Source organism: Phycodurus eques, chromosome 20, assembly GCF_024500275.1.
Source record: "Phycodurus eques isolate BA_2022a chromosome 20, UOR_Pequ_1.1, whole genome shotgun sequence".
In the NCBI taxonomy this organism is placed as follows: domain Eukaryota; kingdom Metazoa; phylum Chordata; class Actinopteri; order Syngnathiformes; family Syngnathidae; genus Phycodurus; species Phycodurus eques.
Window position 1 is genome coordinate 4,962,863 of NC_084544.1, and position 25,114 is coordinate 4,987,976.

The window sequence follows — 25,114 nt, forward strand, 5'->3', positions numbered from 1 at the left end:
AAAATACGAAGTGGTGGTGGTAACGCACCATTAAGCTGGTTTGCCAACTTCCAAAATAAACCACAGAAGAAGAACAGGAAGGACAGTACATTAGGTAAAGATTTGTGTTTGCGTTTTCCGTGTTTGCAGGTTACGTGGAGAGCATATGTTATTACTGTGCGTCGTTCGTTATACAGTAAAATACTTTTTGAGCAGCCCAACGGCCTTCCCGCTGACCCTGCTGTTCTGCCCCACACACGAATTGAATACATAAAATATATACAATACGACCAACTGTGGAGAATATGGAGAAAATATGACTTGTGCTGGAAAGTCATTTCAAATAAAAAGTCAAAGAGACAGTGGAGTGAGAAGGGGAATGATGAAGAAGAATAGAGTCGGAGGGCTCCTATGCATCATCGCTTTTAATATTGTGAGGCTATCCACACGTATCGAAGCATGGGCTCTGATCATGATCAGGATCATCGCTCTGGATGTAGAGCCTTCTTCATCCCCCCCCCCCCCCCCCCCGTGCGCTTTCATCCATGCTGAATGTGAATTGTCTCCAAACCAAAAATGCAGGCAGCTCATTTTTCAAAAGCTGCTCTCCTTTTAGTGCAAACTTTCAAGGGAACGCTCCTCTCGTGCTTGTTCCACATTACGTGACATCCTTAATCCAATTTGGTTTGAAAGTAAATTTCTTAGCTCATTCGCATCTCCTTTAGTGTGTCTAATCATAGTTGCATCCACACTCCCAGTGCAGTTCCAGTGCCGAAAAGAACACAAAAAAATTAGTTTGGCTCTGCTAATTTTTTTTCAGCCACCGCTGATCTAAAGCTTCTCTTGGGGGACAAACTAAACTTTAACACAAAGTGGGTTGGACCCGATGGTAACTTCGTGGACTGGCGTGAGGAAGCACATTTAAAAGTGGGACCTCTATGCTGATGTAGATTTGCTCGAGCCGGCAATAAAATCTTTACTTTCGACGTGTTTTATGGTAGTTGTTTGGTTTTGCAGCGTTAGGAAATGTACCCTCGATTGATGCCGTGATTGGCATTCTGCTTGTATCCATGGCACTATTTTGATCATTTATATACAGAATGTAGTTTATTCTTTTTTAATTTATAGGCTATTGGCACAATGCAACTTTTTCCAAACAATTTCTGTCAGCTGTTTCACAGATGATCTGTGGACAGTTGAAAATATTACATTTATAATCTGATTCAGATCATTATTGAATTAGACAGGCATTGCATTGTATGTCAACTTGTTTTCAAGCGAGGGCTCAGTTAACTCTAACCTTTGTGACAGCCTTGAAGAACACTTGTGGATGGTTACTCGTTTCCCTGCTTTGTTTTGTCTCCCTCCAGCTTTTCAAGACAACCTCTTTTGGAAAGCAGAAGCCACAAAAAAAAGATTGGACATTTTAATTTTGTCCATGTCAAGCTGAGTGAATGTTTTAAATCCACTAAGCCACTTTAGTTGACTGTACTCTCTAGTCACAGACAATGTCTAAAAAGTGTCTAAAAGAAGAAACATTTTCATTTTACATTTTATTTTACATGGCTTCGTCATTGATGGGGGGAAAAAAGATTCAGCATGTGCATGTTAGACCCTGTTCAAATTGATTTTTGTATGGGTTTAAGGTTTCACCAAAGCTTCTAATCCTGAGAGGAGAAGATAAATCTAATCAGAATGTTTTTTCAGTGGGGATTAGTGACTGCAAGCCTCTCGCTCATTCATATTCCCCATTTCCGCTGTCTCGTGCACACCTTTTCTTCTTTTATCGCACACTCCCTTATCTTGTATACCGTTAAATATATTTCATCTGTTCTCAAAAATGTTATTCATTATTAATGCTTTCTTGCTAATCTCTCTGAAAGGTGTGGAGCTGTTTCCATATTTTGAGCAGCTTTCACAGGAAAGTGCATCTCCCTTTCTTTGTCCTGCTTCACCTTTTCATCTACTTTTCTGACTGACGGTGGATAAACCAGCCATTAGCCAAATCCCTATTCCCGTTTTGTCCATTACGTCAATGTGAACTTTCTTTACTCCTAAATGAGATAACCTCAATAGATAGCAATCATTTAGGTGTACTCTACTGTAATGTGTTTCTAACAAGCAGGGAACACGTTTTTTTTTTATCATGTTTCTGTCAGCAGTATGATCACCGGGCTCAAATCACAAAAGAGAACAAACTGTACATTCAGTCACTAGTACAGCTCGTATAGCTACTATTTCTGCCCTGAAAATATTCTCTTTTTAAAACCGAATATCTGGTTCTACAGAAATTGTCCAAACAGATTTTCTATCAAACACTTTTTAATAATGTGTTTCATTTAATGCAATTCAATTAAGGTTGGCAAATGGTTAAACACAGTCGTAATACTTCTTACAATTTCTGGCTGGGCAATGAAGATATTACATAAGCAGTTGTAAAAGCTGAATCCCACAACACCTAATACGTAACGTTGACAAAACCTGGCAACTTTTTGCCATCTACACTATTGGTTTTGTATAATCCAGGAATTAATTTCACCGGATGAATCATGGATCCAATCATACTGGATAATCTGATCTAGGGATCATTTTGTCAAACACCTTAGGGCTTCTAATCGAGACGATTTGTTGTCACCCTTGAATGCAAACTACAAATGTGTCAACTGTCAAGTCAAGACAGGGAAATGGCAAATCTTGTAGCCTCAAAATCATCCTGAAAGGATTGTGCTATTTTATGCAAACTCAACATGTATCATATTTTATAATAATCAATAAATCAATAAATCAATAAATCAATAAATCAATAAATCAATAAATCAATAAATCGATCAATCGATCAATCAATCAATCAATCACCCGGAAGTTGGTCGGTTCAGGACACGAAACCTTACGTGCATTAGGGTTTCAACAACAGCCTCGCCTCTTTTCCAGAAGTCAAGTTAAAGCTCTATTTCAAAAGCAGATCAAACTGCGTGCGTGGATGTATATAATCATTTCTGCTTACTCATCTCATCAGGAAAAAAAAGCCCATCACCGTGCACTTTGGCTAATAACATATTAATACTAAATGATGCAGATGCAAAGCACTTTGAGAATCTCAGGATGAAAAAACTTGGTAGGCTTTCTCATCTGAGTCAGATCTAAGAAAATATTTTTTTTCTGATGTGCTATCCAAGGGCTTAATTAGTGAGAGAAATGTTCCAATCTTGTGACATGCATCCACTTTTACTGCAGCCAAAACTGCCTCAAATCAACACACCAATGTTCCTTTTCACCATTAGTGCAGAAAGCGAAAACTCTCAGCCTCTCCGAGTTTAGCTTTCACCGGCCTCAAATGACTTTCCACCACTTATGTTTTTGTTCAAATCTAATTATCATTTGGAGTTTTCCAGAAAGAGACAGGACAAAACCAAGAAGAAAATTATTATTTGGTGATTCATCGTAGTGATGCAAAAAAAACGTGTTTTCCAATTTGAAAATGAAGACTGTGTCACCATAACACATTAAGACGAATATAAAATAAACAATAAGCACAACTGAGCATTGGGCTGATTACACTAGCGAGTAAACCTTCAGCTCCCACGCATTTGTAGCATCTGGGACTTCCAATTAAGTTGTTTTGAACTTCAGTGCTTTGTTTTTTTCTTTTTTTTGCACATCATTATTTTTATTTATTTATGATTTTTAAAAAAAAAAAATTTTTAATCCGAATCCGTAATGCCGAATGTGGTAACATTAGAGTCACGTCGATTACGGTTTCTCTTTTTCACTCATTCTGTCTGCATTTTAAGCTCCCTATCCATCTTTTTTGCTCACATTGCTTTCATTCCAAATCAGAAGAACAACATCGTACATCTTTCTTTCTATTTTGAAATATATACAATAAGTACTGTTAAAGTTAAACTGTTTCATGTGAGTTATGACTTCCTGCTACTTTTTCCTATTTATATGTCAAATTTGGTTTCAATTGTAGTTATTTCATCATGTATTTTATTCCCCTCCCAAATATCGAGTATCGCATAGTCGCTGTATCATCATTGTTATCATTGGTAAAATATTGTGATCTTTCCCGTCCCAAGACTAAAAGGAGAAGTTGCACACAAAATTGTTACTTTTCAACACAACTCCTAGCACTGAATCAAACCATAAGCTCCGCTCTGATTGACATCAGGCATAAGTGCATTGCGACATGTGTTAATCTGAATGAAAGGGTCACGTCTGGCGTCACGGTGGCCGACTGGTTAGAGCGTCAGCCTCACAGTTCTGAGGACCCGGGTTCAATCCCCGGCCCCACCTGTGTGGAGTTTGCATGTTCTCCCGTGCCTGCGTGGGTTTTCTCCAGGCACTCCGGTTTCCTCCCACATCCCAAAAACATGCATTAATTGGAGACTCTAAATTGCCCGTAGGTGTGAATGGTTGCTTGTTTGTATGTGCCCTGCAATTGGCTGGCAACCAGTTCAGGGTGTACCCCGCCTCCTTCCCGATGACAGCTGGGATAGGCTCCAGCACGACCGCGACCCTAGTGAGGAGAAGCGGCTCAGAAAATGGATGGATGGATGGAGGTTCACGTCTTTCCTTGGGAAATACATACCTACACAATCTGTGGCTCATCCTCATGTATATTTCATGGCAAACGGGATGGAGCTCTCTATTATTGATGGTTGACTGCTCAGCTGTCTGTCTGCTGCTCTCGTCTCCCTTTTGAGGAGTTGAAGTTACAGAGAATGACTCATAACTGAATCAGTGGGTGACCGCCTGACGTCGAGAGATATTTTCAAAGGAATCAGCCTCTACACATGTAAAGATGATGGATTCACTCAGTAACACAGAAGCGAGGATTTAGTGAATGCAAAATAGTTCTAATGATTTCAGTATGTGGTGTAAACGGAGATACTTTACAATAACCCCCCTATAAATAATATATCCACCTAATATGCTATTTTATAATGTGTACATATTCAATCCAAATGCATTAAAATATGTAAAAGCCCTGAGGTCAAATCGTTGCTTAGACGACTAAATCACTGACCTCCCCAAATGAAAGAAAGAGGAAAGCATTTCAGTAAGTAAAAGCTCTGCATATTCTCTTGGATTCCTAGACTTTCCAATGTTTGTGTCTATGACGTGTAACTTTGTTTCACAAAACTATTAAGATTCCAATACCAGAACAGCAGAACATCTGCTAAGGAAATACATTTAGCCATTTCCTGTAAAGTACCACCCGATTTTCAGTGCACTTATTCAGTTTACATTCTGAAGGGAATGAAAGAGGTGTACGCAAATGCATCCTGTTGAATGCTGACTGACAAAACGTATAGAATAACGACAACAACAAAATGCGTGTGTGCAAGCCGAGCTAGCAGTGTTGTGTGTAAAGTATTAAGTTGGGCGGGGGGGGGGGCACACACAACATTGCAATGATAATTCATTTCTTCCTTCAGTCATGTTCAAAAAGAAAAAAGCAACTTACATGAACTGGGAAATTACACAATGAAATTGCAGTTTGAATAGATCAGTGCACTGTATACCTGTAAAATGAGGTTTCAGTGAATGCAATGTTCTTCTTGCATGCAAGTCTCTCGCTGGATTGGTTTGACACAGCAGATGGGTTTATTGACGCAACCTATCCATTTAAAAAAAAAAAAAAAATTATTCAGCATTTTACTCCATTCAGGTTCATGTTCACTTTGTTAAATTATTTGGAGCAACTAATAGAGACAGAGGTGAATTAAAAGAACAAAACAAAACACTGGACACTTCATTAGATATTCCTGACTTGCACAATTCAAAGGAATAAACTTTAACACAGAATTCAAAACTATGCATTTGAAAAGATGAGTTCAAAAATGTTTGGACAATGGACAAATTTGGCCTGCGGTCAAGAATTTGGGGAGTGGAACAATATCAAAAGATGGGAAAAATAAATCAGTAATTGTAATTATTTTTCATGATAAAAATACATACAAGACAATTTCAATGATTCCTTGGTTGGATGTGTGTGTGTTTTTTTATTTTTTATTTGATTGGCTGGCAACAAGTTCAGGGTGTACCCCGCCTCCTGCCCGATGATAGCTGGGATGGGCTCCAGCACTCCCGTGACCCTTGTGAGGATAAGCGGCTCAGAAAATGGATTGAAGGATGTTTGTTTTTGTTTTATTTCTCAGGCAGACTTTTTATTAAGTGTGTGTGTTAATGGATGTGCCTTGGTAGACATATTGAAGACTCACTATCCGACTGGTAGACCCCGCGGGGGGCTTCATGGCCCATGCTACGCAACTGTACTCTCACATCACTAAATCAGGTAACCAAGATATTAGAACAGAGGTCGCGGCGAAAGCCATAAATACATTCACACTTCAGAGTGTCCATGTGCATGTAAGCCTCCACATCGCCTGCACGTACACCTGCTGTTGCTAAGGAAACAACGTTTCCCACCCCCTCTTCATTTTTGAGAATCCGAGTGACTGCTGTCTTCTGCCGCTTCTCTTCACCTTCCCTCTCAGCTGCTGACACAAATTCAGTGTCCCATCCTCACGTCTCCCGGGGCACATGGAACCCTTAAATGGAGCTTTAATGAAATCTCAGGGATTGTCCTTTGGCTTGTTCATGCTGGCTCCCAGCACCGTGGGTGGTACCCCTGTTTCGGCTGTGCACCGGAGATTGGAGCACAGTTGCTAATTGAAAGGCCTCCGGACAAGTGAGGGGATGGAGAAGCGTGAGACGGGTGAATGAATTGATAGATGTGGAGGTAAACACCAAAGGGATTGAGGCTCATTTTTAAAGGTCACGTGAGACGGTTCAAACCTTGCTCCTCTCTTTGTTGTCCTTGTAACAATCGTAATCTGTGCAGTTGTCTTGCTACCCAGTCTATTTTTTTTTCTTCACATTTAATTAGTTTATTTTAAATTTGCACATTGTTGATTATTGAGGCTTGGTTAATTGGATGTTCTAGATCAGCTAAAAACGCACACAGTGTATTTGCACAGACGACAAGTGTGTGTATACGCATATCCTCATGAATAGATCAACAAGCTGCAAACCAAGTATGCAGCGATGTAGTGCAGCAATAATTGTTGATCATAATGCAGAATTAAAGAGAAACACTAATGAACGGAGAAACAAAGTTTATCTTTTTAAATTAAAACTCTTTGAAATAAAAAAAAAAAGCCAGTTATTATTCATGAAAAGATGATATCAGGGTGCATTTCAAATTGTGCCAAAACTGACAGCGCTTCAAATTAAAACAGAGTCCGCATTACCACACATCATAAATCATTCATTCATCTCCTTAATTGCTGTTGCGATAGTGAGAAAAGTGAAAAAAGCACACACAGAACATCTATGAACACCAGCAATCAATAGCTCAACTATCACATTGTCATTATGTTGTCCAGGCAAGATTTATTATTGTTTTGGTGATCTGTATTGGAGATTAATGTTGTCTTTGGAAATTAAGCCTTTCTGTGTTAGCAAAAGGTGGGAGAGTAGGCATTCTATTTTCATAGACAGCGAATCTGCGGTTCAATACCTTGAACATTGGTGTGTTCAAATGTACACATAGTCATACAAATTCTGTCTGGTGAGTATTTGTCGTGATGAGTCCCTTGTCCTGCTGTTGTGAACGGAGCAGGAAGCTAACCGGATACTAGTTTGTCGATCACTGGTGAGATCGGAGGAGATTCCCGTGGCTGGCGCACGTAATATATGACACCCTGAAAAAGTCATATCATAATGACAATATCTGAAAGACGTTGGAGGAAAGGGGACTCGTGTGTTTGGACTGGGATTAATGTGAGTGAGTAAGTATGAATCATAATCATTGACTGAGTAATGATGTACTCATATTATTCAAACAAAATGCTGACTTTTGTCACCCTGAGCACAGTAGTTTGACCAAAATGCCAAAGTACTATATTTTCTACTATCAAAACATTGCATTCATGTGGATATGGCCTCAGTCCATTCCATAATAATAGATGGTGTTTAAGGTTGAATATGGATAGACCATTTGGTAATGTTAAACCCGCTCTATCGATGTTAACAATATGCAAGTTTGATTGAAAAGACGGTCTTATTTTAGCCGATCCTACTCTATTGATGATAGCTGACAACATATGATAGGGTAACCTTGGTGCTCATCAAAGCAAAGCGTCTGTGCACACAAACACTTTTATTAACACGTTTTCTCTCGCCACGCCATTGGTACCGACTTTAATTAGCACAACCATGAGAAGATTAGATACCTGTCAAGCTGTACAAACATTAATATCATATGGAGCTTTGCTATTTTATCCCCTATACAAACACTTGACTGTATTGTGTGTCTTCAGCGTGTAGTTATGTTTGTACAGATTCAATGTACTATTAGTTCTATGAGTTATTAGGACTCTGTGTGAGATTTTGACAACATGATGAGGCGCTACACGTGTTGGCAGCAGCCAGTGAAAGAGTGGAGACAATATCCTGTACTTAAAAGATAATCACAGTTGGATGTTTTTGGCATGGTAATTTGCATCTAATCACTATGATTTCAGAGAATACTGTAATTCATCAATTTCACCTTCCACCAATTTTTTTAAAATGTATTTATTTATTTTTTGGCACTGTAGTGTCGGACACCAGCCAGCTCTATGAAAGACACCATCTGTTTACAGTATATTCATGTAAATGGTGTCTGCGCAATTAACGTTCAATAGGAATAATACTATATCCAGTGTTGTTTTCTGTAAATATGTAAACAAAGTATTGGAATGTTCAATGTATGAACAACTTTTGAGGAGACATTTACAAACTGGAAGAGTTACATTAATGTTGCATGTTTTTCCTCGAACAGGAACGAAAATATTGCTCGTCTGGGGCACATAGAATAGAATATCACAGCCATCAAAGGTATCATGATATGTGATGTTTCTGGCACTTTTTCACTTCTGAAAACAGATGAAAAAACGCACAAAACATACAGATGAGTGTGTTTGAGATCAGGTGTCTTTTCAAAGGGCAGTCATCGTTTTATGTCAGAGAGATCAGGTCAGGTGAAAGATTTCATTAAGATAAAACTTCTTAAACAATGAAATGTATTCAGGGTGACAGAAATTTCTTATTGCAGAAGCTTCTTGCAACATAATTCAAATGTGAACGTGGGAGCATCAAACTACGCAGTCCATTGTCTTCTTAGTGCGGCATACCTGAGCTGAGAACGAAGAAGAAAATCTTTGCATACGAATAATCACCCAAGAGTTATATTTCAAACCACATTATTAACTTCTAGCATGATTACAAATATCATGCACAGGTGGGTGAAAAATAAGTAGAAAGTCCAGAGAGTGTTGATGAGCTGTAAGACACTTGGCTGAATGCAAATGAAAGTGAGGAATGACAGGGGAGCCATATTTAGGGGAATATAGACGGCCCTTCGGGACCGATTGTGCCCGTGTTCGGGGATCAAGGGCAGCTGTGCTCCACACGCAGAGCATTGAAGCTGAACTAATGCGAATGTAATGGCCCTCTATCAAGCAGCTCGCAAGAATAAGTAGGCTCCACACACACAGGAACGTGGGCACATGAACTAAACCATAATCCTTTTTTGGGACAAATATTTGCACCGAGTCGTGGAATGCGCCCATCTGTGGTGTGTCCACTTTTAGGTACCTTTGGGCCAGGTGTACCCATTGCGATTCCGCAGATGGGTAAACAACGAGGATGGTTTTCCAACTCAATAGTCCAGGGTTCCAGTCTGATTTGATGGCTCCATGACATGTTCACCCAAACATTCAACCCAAATGACCCGAATTTAGTATTCCACTTTCAAGAGTTGTGCGACAAATGTGACAACCTTTGTGATAACAAAGAGATCAGCGCAAAGACAACTGGAATGGTGGCAACATTTTGTAACATGGCCAAATAGATTAACTCGAGGAAAACTGTTTGCAAAGCTCTACCAAGATTGGAATGTGGCACATAGGGGCATATGGTTTGCCATTATTTAATTTTCTCTCTATACAAACTTCATCACATTCTACAATATTTAAAGCTACCCTTTGGTTTATACTACGTATCTTTTAATTTAACAAATTCTTAGAGCTCTTGACCAGAATTTATAAAAATATGTTAGTCCACAAGCATTCTGTATTTGGTCTGCTATTTTTGACATGCTCTTCTATCCTTTCCTCTGTTATTAACAATGTGTAGTTTTTTCATTCAGATTATGTGAATGGACATGATACAGCTGTTCAAAGCAGAAGATCTTCTTTTTGTGTGTTCCTGATCTTTAACATATTCGGTTTACTTAAGAGTTTGCAGGGTGCGGGCCGGGGTAAGAGTTGTCTCCATGTACAGTTAAAATGACAAGTAATTTCAACTGTTACCACACTGTAAGCAACAATGTGCAATTTGAGCTCATGATTATTGTCATGCACAACCACACACACTAAAGTCTGCAGTGCAAATTTGCGCAGTCGGTTAGGAAACGATTGAGAAGAGGTATCTGATTTATGTAGAAGTGTAATATCAAGGATTAAAAAAGTAGGAGATGACACACCCCTTTCCAGGACTAGTGAAAGAGGTGAGATACGATAAATAAATAGATGAACAAATGATAAATGACGTGATGTGACTCAATCTGGCAGATGAGGGCTGCACAAGCTCTCATCTAGCAACCAAAATACACTAAAACACGTGTTCACGAATGTGAACCGCACACACTGGAATGACACAGTGCAAGTCCACTAATTGTCACGTAAAAGCCAACATTGACTGCGGTTACACTTTATACACTAGCTCTGTTTAGGTCGTATATGCAACAGCTGCATATGGGCGACGCAAGCTGCGACTGCACACTTTAACGGGGATCTGGGCAATATTGCTGTAAAAACCCCATGGATAAATTGATAAACCTGCTAGTATTAAACAAGACACGGAATGACCTGTCCAGCTAATTAATTGGATTGAGGTGTGTGATGTCAGGGGAATGAGAGGATGAATGGGAAAAAAGAAGCAAAACAGAGGGCAGCAGATCTGATCAGCTACCCCTTTTGCTTGCTTCCGACTTCCATTTCTCTTTCTTTCTCTGTCATTGTAAATTGAAAAGAAATGGCTGGTTTGGTGTTTGCCCTTTGATCGTTGCTTATTCCTGCTCCCAGCAATTTGAAACATTACTGAGTGGATGGATGCATCCCGCTCACTTATTCCAAAATTTCCTTGACAGAATTTAGCTGGTTATTGCAGCCAGATTGTTTTCAAGGTCGCCTTATGATTCAATTTCGATGGGTCACCCCCCCCAAATGGGCCTCAATATGCAGCCAGCATGCAGAAGGAGTTCAAACATGTAAATTGTTAATTTGGTACCAAAAAAGGATGATGCCATGGGCCTCAGCTGGTGGAAAAAAGCAATCCTCTTTCCATTAGGCTACACTCCTCACTCCTGCAGTGAAGCGATTCCTATTAGAGTTCAATTTAGAAGACGGTATCACACTCAACTGTTTACCAGCCTGATTGAGACCAGATGACTTTGTCTTGGCTCTAATTTCTCTCTCATGTCTCCTGCCTTTTCTCAGTGGACTCAGCCTTAAAGTCAACTTTTTGTTACGCCTCAATTGACCGCATTTACAACACTTGACTTGGGTCGAGAGAAAGTCCCACATGCTCTCAGGTGTTTCCAGTGGGAATCATATCTTGCGACAGGAAAAGTCTGCCAAGAGTTGCGTGGGCGCAAAGCCCAAATGATAATGTTTGACGCTGATACATAATGATTCCACTAGCAAACGATGTTGAGTAAGAAACGGGAAAACTGTTAACTTACAGGCATCCAGCTACGCCCCACATGACGCTAGCCCGCTGTGATGTGCACCGTCTGAACTGCTCTTTGCCTGTTTGCCTCTTTCATCTGAGCAAACATCTCAGCTGGGGGAATGGTGGAGAGAAAGATGAGATAGAACACATACGAGATTAAATAATATTGATCTGGGAAAGCCCTGGTGTTTCTTTGAGGACATAAAATCACATGGAGACCTATAGAAAGCAACAGTGTATGAGAACACCAGAAATACAGCTACCGTAAGCCTAAATTTGTTTTATTTCCATCCATCCATCCATCCATCCATCCATTTTCTACCGAGGTTGGGTCGCGGAGGCAGTAGCTTTAGCAGGGAAGCCCAGACTTCCCATGGATAATGGCATGACTATATTGACAAATCATCTTTTTACTTTGCTGCGTTCTAAAGTTTTGCCGCAGTTTTGCAACCAGAAGCTAGAGTTTGAGTTATCTGCAGACAACACAAAATTCAATAACTGCATAACTTACATAAGTCATGAATATATACGCTAAACAAGTTTGGTCCCAATGCTGATCACTTTTCAGTGTCAATCATGTGGTGTAGTTTCAGTTTGACAGAAAATGTGATAAAATTCCCTACAAATGTTATTAAAACATTAAAGTCTTGAATATAGAAGGTGAAGACGGAATAAAGAGTTGTGCCATTAACTGTTTTTCTAAAAGGTTCTGTGACAACATCTCTTGGGGATTGCTCCACCTTTATCACCAGAGTGGTTGACATCCACCATATAATATGATAACCTCATTTCATCCCAGTTGACCAGATAATAACGTTCCTGTACTCTGACTACCTGTGTCTTGGTGTCCCATTGGGTTTAACTAACTAACTAATGTCAATGGATGGAATGAAAATAACTTTTCAATTAAGTGTTAATCTCAAGGTGTCAGCACACAGGGACAGAAGCATTCAGTCTGAGAGGTAACGTGTGGAGAAACCTATACTGCAGTGGGAATCACACCATGACCCTGTCGTTCCAAAGCCCAAAATCCTTGCCGATAAACTCCTGGCCCCGCTCCACTGGTAGCAACAGTCAATCACTTCTGAAGTTAGAACTTATGAACCTAATGTTCCTTTTATTACTCTACTGGTCACAAACAATTTTCAAGCACTATCCTTAAACCTCATGGGATTATTCTTCTAATAAAAAGCAAGTGCTTTTTAAGGATAGCCGAGCCAAGATAACTGAGGTAGCTGATGTGAAATCTTATGTCGGAGGATAGTGACGCTTGTTTGGGCTGAGGTCGTATAGAGCTGGAAGCGCGCATCGTCACCTCCCATCATGATAGCCTCACAAACCAGCAGCTATGATGACAAATTGTCCAAGAGTGTCTCTACTTGTCACAAATGCAGCGAGAGAGATACAGTTGATGGCTAAAAGTGAGAATAGTGTACCTGGGGTGGTTTGAGTGCCTTGAAGAACACCTCCGCTTCCTAACCTTTTCCTTTCAAAGCAGAGGCTCAGTTCAAGAGGTATTATTGCTCTTGTTTGTCATTTCTTATTCACCCCCCTACCCCTCCCCTTTAGTCGGCATGACTTGTTCTCCACACCTTTGACTGACCAGAAGACCCCCCATTGACATGCTTGTCAAGGGCAGGGATCACCTGCTGAAGGAAAAAGGAAAAAGAGGCTGTGTAAGGCACACAATAACTCTGTGTCTCTCAATGTAAATGCAAATACATCTTTCATAGTTTTCAACATTCTGAGATTACAGTCACAGATTTAAATTTACAGCATAGTCAAGCACGGTTTGATTTTGGTCCATTTCTGAATTGGGAATTATTTAGCTCTTCAAAGATTATGCTTCATTGGTTAAGTCCCTGTTTTGTTTTTTCAATAACAAATCATTCATTCCCTGTGCACTGTAGTTTAAATTAAAACTCACAAAGTAAACACTATAACCAGGAGTGTTGTATTATCTGTAATTGTCTATGCAGGTGTTTCCACCATCCCCCAGAAGCAAAGGAGTCTATTGGGGTGTGTTCATTAAACCAGCTTACATACTTTGTCACTGTTCAGAATAGCCTGCCTGCACCGTTGCTGTTACTTAGCAATAAGATGACAAACAAACATTAACTTCTACCCAGAGTTTTTGTCTTGTTACTTGTTTGTTTCCTCTTTGCAAATTCTGTCTTCTTCTACTGTCACAGCCATGTTTCGGCTATGAGACCGAACCCCAGAGAGTTGGTCATAGCTCAGGGAGGACAGATCGGAAAGAAAGACACTGACCTGTTTGGACAGACTGATAGCCATCTTTTACACTGATGACAATAACAAATTGTATGGTCATAACAGAATGATAGAAAACGAGTTTCAAATAAAATCACTTTAATCTGTGACTGCTTGGACCGCCAAATAATACCAAGTGTTTGAGTAGGCCCATACAATATACAGATATGGCAAATTCACACCCATTGTGTTGCTGTGTCTCCTTTTTTAATTTATGTTAAAAGAAGAGGAAAAATAATAATGGTGAAGGGGCAGGGGGGAACTCGATGTAACACAATTCACGCCCTCCCCACTCTGAAGCGGTCATGCGCGTGCGCCACCGTTCTGGAAGTTCTGGAATAGCATTTGTAGGAGAGACAAACACAAAGGCGTTGTCTTTCACGTTAAATGGAGTCAAAATGACCGTAATAAAATGAACATTGAGGTAATTAAACAACTTAGAGGGGGAAAAGATTGATGAAGAGAAAGCTAATTGCAGGTCAAAGCCTTAATGCCCATTTAATGTGGGACATGGAGAAGATAGGTTTTACTGATAAGAAAGTGGGCTCTAAAACACTTGACATTCTTGAACCTCTTGTTTAGAAACCTAAATAGTGAATAGTGACTCTGATTAATTTCAAGTCTTCACTATCAAATCCTGATATGTAGGCTTTCATGTCAGTTTTTATTGGAAAATGAACTAATTTGACTAACTAAATGAACTAACTCTGAACTTCGGCGCAGTGAGATTAAGATCGTTGTTTTATAGCTGTTACGAAACGTGCGTACATACTGTAAAATAAAACAACATTTGTATTGTGAGATGTATAACTGCGTGTTCAGTAAACAAATTGTTTACATGTTTTTGTGTGGTTATTTATTCTAGAACATTCTTGAACGTGCGACCTAAGTTGTACATGTATGTTTGCTACCCAGTATTTTATTGTGTAGACTCTACTGCTTCTCTAAGAATCAATTCAGTGAGGGGTGGCGAGATCATATCATATCATATCCTATATTAGCATATCCAAACATAGCGAGCTGAATTGAATTTGCGCCGCTTGTGTGATAAACATGTTCATGGGCAAGGCCATAACAAACCAACTGCTCCTGGTGAGCATGGCAACATCCGTCATCAGTGTGTAAATTGGTGATGAGGCAACATTGCAGTGTGCTTTCCTTCTGCTCATTAGCGATTCTGTACTGCGATACAAACAAGGCTTCAAAAACAAGGTAATTAGTCCTGTTTGAGGTAACTAATTTTTAAATATTGACGTGACTAACAGTGGTGAGATAATAGATGAAACGCTGCATATGACAAACTTCCAAACAAAACCTTAACACATCCCATCCCAAAATGATATGTTTAACCTTTAAAGTCATCAAACTAAATAGGGATGACATTTATTGTTGTCTCAGTTGTTGTTGTTGCAGTAATCTTCATATGTCTACAGTGACTCACATATAATCAAGAGTCTAATAGGGTGAAAGAGTGATACATTTCTGATTTCTCACTGCAACTATGTTCTTGGAATTTATTCAGCCCCACAAGACCTCTCCATGAGACGACTATTCCTGGCTTGAATGATTTTCAAGTAGCTGGCAGGTGGATGCCATGTGGGAATTAACCGTGGCATGTTATGAAGACACAGTAGGGATAATGATCTTAAAATTTGATGATTACAATTAAAAGTCCAATTAAATGTGCGTCTTGGTCTGTTTACGGTGAAAACAAGGTTTGAGCTTCACCGTGTAGACAGGTTCAAAAGCAAAAGCAAAAATGTTAAATGACAAAAACAGTACTGTGTAATGCTTTGAGTGATTCTGTATAGCACTTGACAAAATGGGAAAAATAATGAACTATTATTATGTGCAAAAGATCAATATGACACTTCAAAAACACAGAGAAGTTGCTCAACTAAAATCCCTTGCGATCAATAAACTATTTGATTTTTAGAGGACGTACTGATTCCCACCCACGCACTGCAGGTCACTTGCGCGAGTCGTTCCCACACACTTTTACGATATGTAATCGCTCCCGATAGACAAAACACACAAAAATGATATGCTGGGCTCTGTGCTTGGACTTACAGCTATTTAAGGTTTTAAAAGACATGCAAAGGGTTGCCTTGTTAAGTCCCCTGATTTGAATCAATCATAGGTGACCTTTTGCTGCCACCGTGGAGTGTGCAAAGCCTTGATTAGGAGGGCCACTGCTTGTTAGTCACAATGTCCTTCTGCTATTTTTCATCCCACACCTTCTAATCAGACCCAAACACTCAAACATCTGCAACTTTCTTTTGCTGATTACTGAAATGCTTCGCAACTTAACAATCAACGTGCATATATCAGTGTGTCATTATTGCTGGAAACATGTATTGTTAGATGCTTAGTACAGTGTCCAAAAATAGTACAGAAATGCAACAAAGAAGAGATCAATTCGATTATTATTTTATTGTATTTTATTCGTTCTATGTTAAAGCCATATTTGGGGGTTGTTCAAGAGAAACAAACAGTTGTCTCCCTTATGTTTAACAATGTTAATCGAATTATTATTTATTTCAAGTGTCAAAATATTATACTATTGTTTTTTTCTTCTTCTTTTTGTCCTAGCTTTAATATTTCTAGTCGGGACCTTTTATTCGTTTTTTTTTGCAGGATTTACACTACAAGATTTAACTGATACAAGTCTACCTTTTTTTTCCTTCCCATGTGTCATAATAAGGATTTTGGTCATGAAATCATATCTTCAGATCAGACTCCTCATTCAAATTTGGATAAAAAATCAGGAAGCAATCTAATACGTGCCAATGTGACTCCAGTGTAAACATACAGATCAGATGTACTCTGTCAATGTGAGCCAGACGTTATAAAAATACACCAATTGATGACATAAACATGCGTCTACCCAAGCAACATTCCCACAGTGAATAAAATAACACTTCTAATTAATCAAAACTACAGCTAAAGCACTACCCATTAAATATGATCTAAATGGAGTTCGTAGGAGCTGGCTAGGCTATTAATTAAGCAAGCTTACTGCAGACAGCGGCCAGTGGAGTCATGCCAAGGTTACCTGCATATAAACCCATCAGAATCATAACCAAAATTGGAATTGGACACTTGAACTGTAAATCCATCCTTTGACATTTCCCACTCACTAAGACCTTTTTAGGCCATTTGTCATCATCAGCCCTCCCATTGCACATCAACAGCCAAAATCTATTCATCTTATTCTCCGCAAACCACATTTTATTTGTGAGATGTAATTGTCATGAAATGAGAAGGAGTGAACTATAACACTTACTAAATTAATAAACATCCGAGGCCGCATTTGAAAGCTATGAGCTGTACCAAGTAATCAGAGTAACTAGTGGGAAGCTACTACAGTGTCTAGACACAGGTGGTGGTGGGAGGAGAACAAGTAGATGGAGGAGGAACTTTGTCGATGAGTCACCAGCAATGTCTGGAAGGAGACATGGAGGGTGGTGAATGAATGAATGAATTCAAAAAGTACAGCCAGCGAGATGGAAAATGTAGGATTTTCTGTAGGTTTATATGTAATTTACTCATTAACCTATAACACATTAGGAAATGTAATGGTGGTTAAGTGAATGAGCCGGTCATGCAAGCCCATCACAATCATCCTAAACTAATTCAGCTTAGTGTTAGTGATGACAGTTTTTGAAGAAATATACAATTTTACAGCTAAAACACATTTCTAATTTTTATTCTATAACTGGTTATGTACAAGTATAAGTACTGGCATCTAAATCGAAGATAATAAATCAATTCAGTGGTGACTTTAGTAAGAAATCTTAGGTATGCTGTACCTTTTGTTAATGGCTGCTAGAAAAAAATCAAGCGTTGACTGACCACAAGCAGCTTTGTCACCATTTGCCCATGTGTAAATAATGGATGTCTTATATTTTAGTATGCATTACTGCTTTTGGTTTGATTAATGAAGACTGGAAACAAATCTTCATTCATCAACCGGTCACATTTTCTAGAAGATAGCAAGGAAGGACAGTTCATTAACAACAACCGTTGTGAATGTCCCATCTTTCTTCTTCTGTCCTACTTCAATTATTTTGAATGAACAAAACGATATATTTGATTCAATATGATACCCATAAATCATCCATCCATTACATACCGCTTATCCTCATTAGGGTCGCTGGTGAGCTGGACTCAATCCCAGCTGACTTTGGCCTGGTTTCCAGCCAATCGCAAGGCACAGATTGACAAAACAACTTTTCACACTCACATTCACACCCAAGGACACTTTGGAGTCTTCAATGAATTCCCCATTTCCAGGCTTTAACGACATTACTTTTTAATCTTGTGTGTTGGACCGTTAGTGAAAGGCGGTCAGCAGACTGCAGTGACCTAACAGGACATCGAAATGACACCAAATCCACCGAGTGGAGAGGAAACTGACCACTGAGGGCTCAGTAAGCGACTGCTTTGTGCTGAATCCTAAAATTAACAGGCGGCTGTTGCAAGGATGACAGAACGGGAGAGATGTGGCTGAACCTATAGGAGCTAGACAAAAGCCTAAAACAAAAAAAAAGTTGGGGCCAACAATCTTAAATATTGAACACCTTAAATATTTACGACCAAAACTCTTCATGTGTGTGGGGAATGCCGACGTCTCCCGAGTCTTGACATTGTGAATTGTTACGTGCAATGCAATGCAGTCGGTCATATAAGCGCCCTGATTAAGGAACACAGAAACAACCATTTAAAAAAAAAAAAAAAAAACCTTACCTGATGTTGTTTTTTTTGTATAAAAGTGAGTTTCCTTGTTGTGTGTTGAGATTATCAGAGCACACTACACACAATAGAAACAAACCTTTTAAATGCTTGATTTTTTTTTATTTGCATGTGTGGGGTCTATAGTAGATTAAAACCAATCTTTTAAGATTTGAAAAATCTTAGAAAAAAAGAGTTGTGCAACTCAATACTGAGAAGCAATAGAAACTACTTTAGCGAGAGATGGAAAAGGTTAAGTGGCAGTGAGTAGCATTCCAATGCCTCGCTCATTGTTGTTACCCTACCTTGGCTTTAGGGCAGAAATACATGTAGACCTAAAACTAGCTAAAAAAAAATAAAAATAGCAAGGGGCAGGTTGATGTATGAGGCAGAGGATGATGTATAAGAGATTACCCAGGGTCCTCCTATCAATTCTAAAAATCACACACACACACTATGACAGTGGCAGCCAAGGGAAGAATGGAGAAAGGAAAAATAGTAGCAATGCAGCAGAAGGCGTTGAAGCTGTTGTTCTGGAAATATTAGTTCTGAAATAAGAAAAAAAAAACATTACTCCAAAGTTGAAAGTGCAGTAAGCTTCGAGCAAAAGTGCAGGTAGAAATGGATCGCAAATGTTTACAATGCTATCTTTTAAGAGACTGACTTCTTATTTAGACGCTGAGCCTCAATGGTAAAACCCTACGATCGAGGGAGGTCGAGCTTTTGTGGCACATAGAGGAAAGCGTAAAGATGAAGAAAAGTGCTGAGTTTCATAAAGCATCAATGTGTACGAACTCTACATTTAAATAGCAACCAGTACACTGGCTTGTAAGACGGACACCTCCATCTCTGTTATTGCCACAGCATCCTTGAATCACCTCTTTTAGTGGTCTATAACATTGGTGGACAAGCTAAGAAACCTTTGGTGCTGTTAGAACGTGTGTCAGTGTGCAATGCTTGTACACTATAACAAGTTGTGTTATTAAAATGCTATAGAAAACTTTGACTTAGAAGATTTGACTTTTTTTTTATGTGTGTACGGTATCTCCATATTATTTGCTTGTTTTTATCTGAACAAGCTATTTTTAGTCTTGGGCCAGATGGAAAGAAATTCCTCAACATAAAATTTAAATTCTCTTTTGCTTTTAATTTGACTTTCACCACTTTAGCTTTGTAGCTCAATTTTTGCTCATTTCCATCACCAATAAAAACATCGAACTCTGAGAGCATGTGTTCACACAAAGACAGGGAACGTTTATCTATAGGGCAATAAAACATTGCAATCTTCCGCTTGAAGCCTTTGAATAAACCGAAGTCGGTACGGGTGCGCGAGCGCCTGCTCGAGGCGTTTGGTGTTTTCATCAGTAGTGGTAGTAGCAGAGCTTCTGCTCAGCTTCCGTGGTTTGTCAAGAACAGATACTGTTTTGAAAAGCTCTTCAAACTGGTGCTAACTTACAGTTAGGAACAGGAAAACTTCTTGCCAGGCGGTAATTTGGCAATGCTCCTTCAATGTCAATGTGAACCATGGGCAAGGGAATGATAGATAGTACGTTTAGAAATACAGCAAAGCTTACACTCAAATACTGATGCTCTCATGTCTCTCCAAATGATACATGACACAAAATAGAAAAAAAGAAGGTTATAGTGACTTATGGAACACCCTGTACAGTGCATGCTTAACTTTTTTTTTGCCACAATTCTTTAAGAGAATCTGTATTTGTCATTGTTTGTTCCCTTGCACATTTATAAATATATTTTATATATATATATATATATATATATATATATATATATATATAAATAGTGTTTTCCCAAGCCCATAACAGAACAAAACAACAAATCTGCTATGTTCGACACAATGAAATTAGCATTTTAGGTGCAGCATTGTGTTGCTGTCTCACAATGCTCAAGCTTTTGTTTCTACCTATTTGGTTTGCGTGTTCACGGCGTGAGTGACAGATAGGCAGCCTCTGCCTCTGAGACCCAAAAAGCCCGAACGACTGTGTCGGATGCTTCACTGATCCGGGGTGAGGCTTTTATTTCTGCAGCCACTGAACGGACAGCTGCTCTGTCAGGTCAGTCTAAGCCATGGTGACCTGACATGGCATCCCAACCTGAACAAGAACTGGCCCTACTGAAACAGAACTACACATAGTAGAAGTATATAGAAGTACAGTACGTTTCTAGCAACACATTTATTTGAGAGGAAATATGTGATTTCCTATAATGCATGAATCATAAGGTGAATACGAGAACAAGCTGCTGCAATTCGACTGACTTCACTTGGATGGAAACAGCATTCCATAGTTAGTGCAGGCTTTGAGCGAGGCCTTAGGCACTCTTCTGACTTGAGAGGGAAAAAGTCCCAGAACAAGCAGTCCCAGAATAGCACCTGTTTTTAAGGGAGAGCTGACATCTCCTTTACTGGCATGTTGCAAACAGCAACAGTTACCTCAATGACATTTGAATTCCATTGCACTAAAATGATTAATAGTCACTTTTTTATTGTACTGCTCCTTGCTTTCTGCAGCTATTTGCATTAATGTGCTTGAAAAACAAATTAGTTTTGGTCCAAGCATTATTGTTTCTTTCTTTGACAACTGAGCAAAAATATCAAGAAATCTTCCAATGTTATATTTTACAATACAGGACTGGCGCTTTTATGTGATTTATTTTCAGTGAGCCCAGACAAAGAAGTCCCTGCCTCTTATCTTTGTTTGGCTTCACTGCAGGATTGTTCATCAACAGTTGGCTTGTTACAGCAGCGTTTGTGTTTGACAAGCCACAAATCATTAAATCATATCATTGATGTTGTGACAGCGAGGGCTTTGTCACAAAATTAATACTGGGTACGTGATGTAATATTTGTGTACTGGCTTGCTACATAAAGTATATAATAGTGTCTATTGAAAGATAATGATGATCAAGCAGTCATTTAGGCCTTGTTGTCTTCCACGTGGATATTTCTATTAAACTACGGATGTGTATAATAGCTGATTAATTCATGGTTAAACATTTGGTAGCTCGTGGAATTGATTGTTGATTTATTGTGTCATTAAGGAAACTTGAATAATATGAATAACATTTATATTAAGAAAATAAGCACACTAAACCTATAAAAACATAACTGACAACTCAATGTTAGTAGAATAACGATGTAGAAGAGCCAGACCACGGCAAGATTTATTAAAAATTAAAAAATGGTAGTCTCTGTAGAAAAAACAGCTCTTCCAAAAGCGCATTGATATTCCCCCAAAATAAAACTAAAACCCAAAGACTTGGGTCAGATATCCTTTCAAATCAGTCATCAGTTTTGCATGAATAACTTCATGTTGGAGTAAAAGGCCACGCTGGAGAATATTATGCATATTATATGCGCATGGCATGTACACGGGCGAAGGAGTGGTTGTCGGTCCCGGCCTCCCTGTACCCACTGACATTTATCTGCGCTCATTATATTTCTCTCACACCTTTCAGGATCCACCCTCCATCCTTCTCGATCTTCTAACCCCGACTGTGGTGAAGCGTCCTTCTCTCTGATGATTGTTGGGCTCGTTTCTCGTCCGACCACTACTCTGCCTCCAGGTAGAACAGCTCTCAGGGGGTCACCCATCAAGGAAAGTGTCATAGACTGACACGCCAACCAAACCTCAGAACATTTTTCAGTGGATAGGACCAGCTGTTCAGATGCAGACCAGTTTTTGATGTTCAGTATAAACTGGTCACCAGCTGTATCTTATGTTTATCAATTTTTGCTTTAAAGCGGCTTCTAGCAACATGATTTTTCGACTGTGCTTGTGACTGTGACCCTGCTGCATACAGTGGAAGTCGAATGGCCGAGAGTGTCACACATCCGAGTTCAACAAATATTTAGGCGGAAGGTGCGGGGCGGATATGCCTCAAAACTAAAATGAACTTTCTGATGTTGAGCTATCATCGTGCATGAGGTCATGAAACATGTCTTAAAATGTTTTCGAGATTTCATGCAGCTCACACTGAAGCTCAAGGAAGCTTGAAAGACCACGCGTTCATACTTTCCTGTTCTTCCCTTCCACTCGGTCGTGTAAAAATGGCTTAATTCACATGAAAACACATTTGCAGTCTGTGATACAAAAGTTCTGTCTCCGCTTTATGGATTCATTTGAAAACCCCCAAAAAATAACACTTCTTCTCACAAGCGGTTATGCATCAAGGTCAGTCATATCACAAAAAGGAGGCTAGACATAAAATGAGACACAGAAGCTGAAAAATTCATTTCGGGACGGTTTTCACACTAAATCCTTAATTTCAGTACATTTTGCCAAAATGTAAAGAAATAATACCCATGTTTATGTGGACAGCGTGTCTGGAACAGCAAATCCTCACTTTTTAGGAATACTGTACCTTCACTTCTGCTGTCTTAATGATTGCACAAGTGGATATGAAAAGGGCACTGTGTAATAATTGCAGTTTTGAGGGCAGAGGGACTCCAGGTTTAAATTTTTCCACTCTGTTCGCCCTCCGAGATGGCCCTGCTCGGTTGTCCTCAGTTTTTCTCTCTCACTCACTCCCCTTTCTCTGTTTCTCCATAATCCTTGGAGGCAGTGCTGACAGCAGCGCTATAACAGAGGAAAGCTTGCCGGAGCGAGGAGGGAAATCATCTGCTAATGGTACACTTTCTCCCAAAGGACACCTGCTTACACTCTGCAGCCCTGCTGCGCACATAGTCGCTGTGTGTACAATTCGTGCATGTGTGTTTGTTCGTACAATCCTTGTACAACTATCCCTTTTTTCAATCAGAGGCCCTCTGTTCTCTTTAACATCATGTTTCCATTAAACCAGCAAGTATTCCAGATTCCTTTTACAGGGTTGCTACGGGTGTTTGGAATGTCTATGAAACCTGCTTTTATAAATCCAAACAGTGTGTGCCTTGATATCAACTTGTTTGGGGCTCATAAAATCATGCTAGGTTTAATTAAATAATCCAAATTTGATTATTCAACCCAAGGCGGCACCGAAGCATAAAACAATTAATGAAAACAATCCCTCACAGTGTCTTTGTTGGGCACATCCAACTCCCTGTAACGTGGAAAATAAACAATCAGCTAAATTGAATAAAAACTTTTGAAAACAGGCCTGGCGTGTCTTTCCCTGCTCTCGCATTCTAATTTCAGATTTTAACTTATTTTACCTCATAGCCATTTCTGGAAATCCTTTCTGTCCCTTTGGACCAAGTATGCTAAGTCAGCCTTGTGTAGAGTGTCATTTTAATGGCTTGTGAGAATTGTTAGTGCATTCCGTTTTGCTCCCACAGCAACAACACAGGAGTTCAAACCCTAGCGTAATTTGGAAAACGATCATGTGCGTCCCAGATCCCAACTGACAACTATTCCTTGAGCACTCCCAGGATAATCTAATATTTATCTGTGTAATCATGAAATTGAATCCATGAAAGTAATAACATTTCTAATGTAACAACAACATAAGCATAACCAGATGACTTCAAGAACCAGTGAGGGGTAGTAAACATGTTTAATTAGTGTTTCGCTCTGCGGCAGACGGTCACATGACATGGATCTCACGCCGTGTATATCCATACTTACTGCTGGGAGTAAATGAATCCCAAATTTGAAGGTTCAAACCACTGCTTTTATTGCATTACGCCCTTTGAATTTCCAAAGTTGACCTTCACATCAAGTTATGTACCGTATTTTCACGACCATAAGACGCACTTAAAAGTCTAAAATTTTCTCCAAAATGGATGGGCGCCTTATTATGCGGCGCACCTTATGTGTTATGAGTTCCAAACTCTGTAAATGTTGTTGTGTGATAAGCGCTCTCCTTGACTGACTGGGAGCATTTCCTGCCGACATGCTGGTTATATAGAGGAAGGCGGACGTGACTGAGGACAGCATGCGGACGTAAAGTGGGAAGGGTGCACGTGACAGAGGAAGCTAAAGACACGCCCCCAGTAGATATGTAGTTCTGGTATGTGCATCGGTTTGGCTAAGGACCCACGAAAATGGCACCTACAAAGAGATTTTTAAGAGGAAGACGCTGCCTAAAGAAGGTTTTCCAGCGAAGTCATCATTAAGGCCAATCAAAAGGGCTGGATGGATGAGGAGAAAATGAGAGAGTGGCTGAGTGAGGTGTACGTAAAGAGACGGGATGTTTTCCATGCATCACCGTGCCTGTTGATCTGTGACTCCATGCGCGCCCATCTCACAGCCGCAGTGAAAAACCAAGTGCTACTAAAACTGGGAGGCAACGCCACCATATGTGAATGGATTGTGGATGGTTGGGCTAAGGTATCTGCTTTGACTGTTGTCCGAGCTTTCGCGAAAGCCGGCATCATTGCTGCACA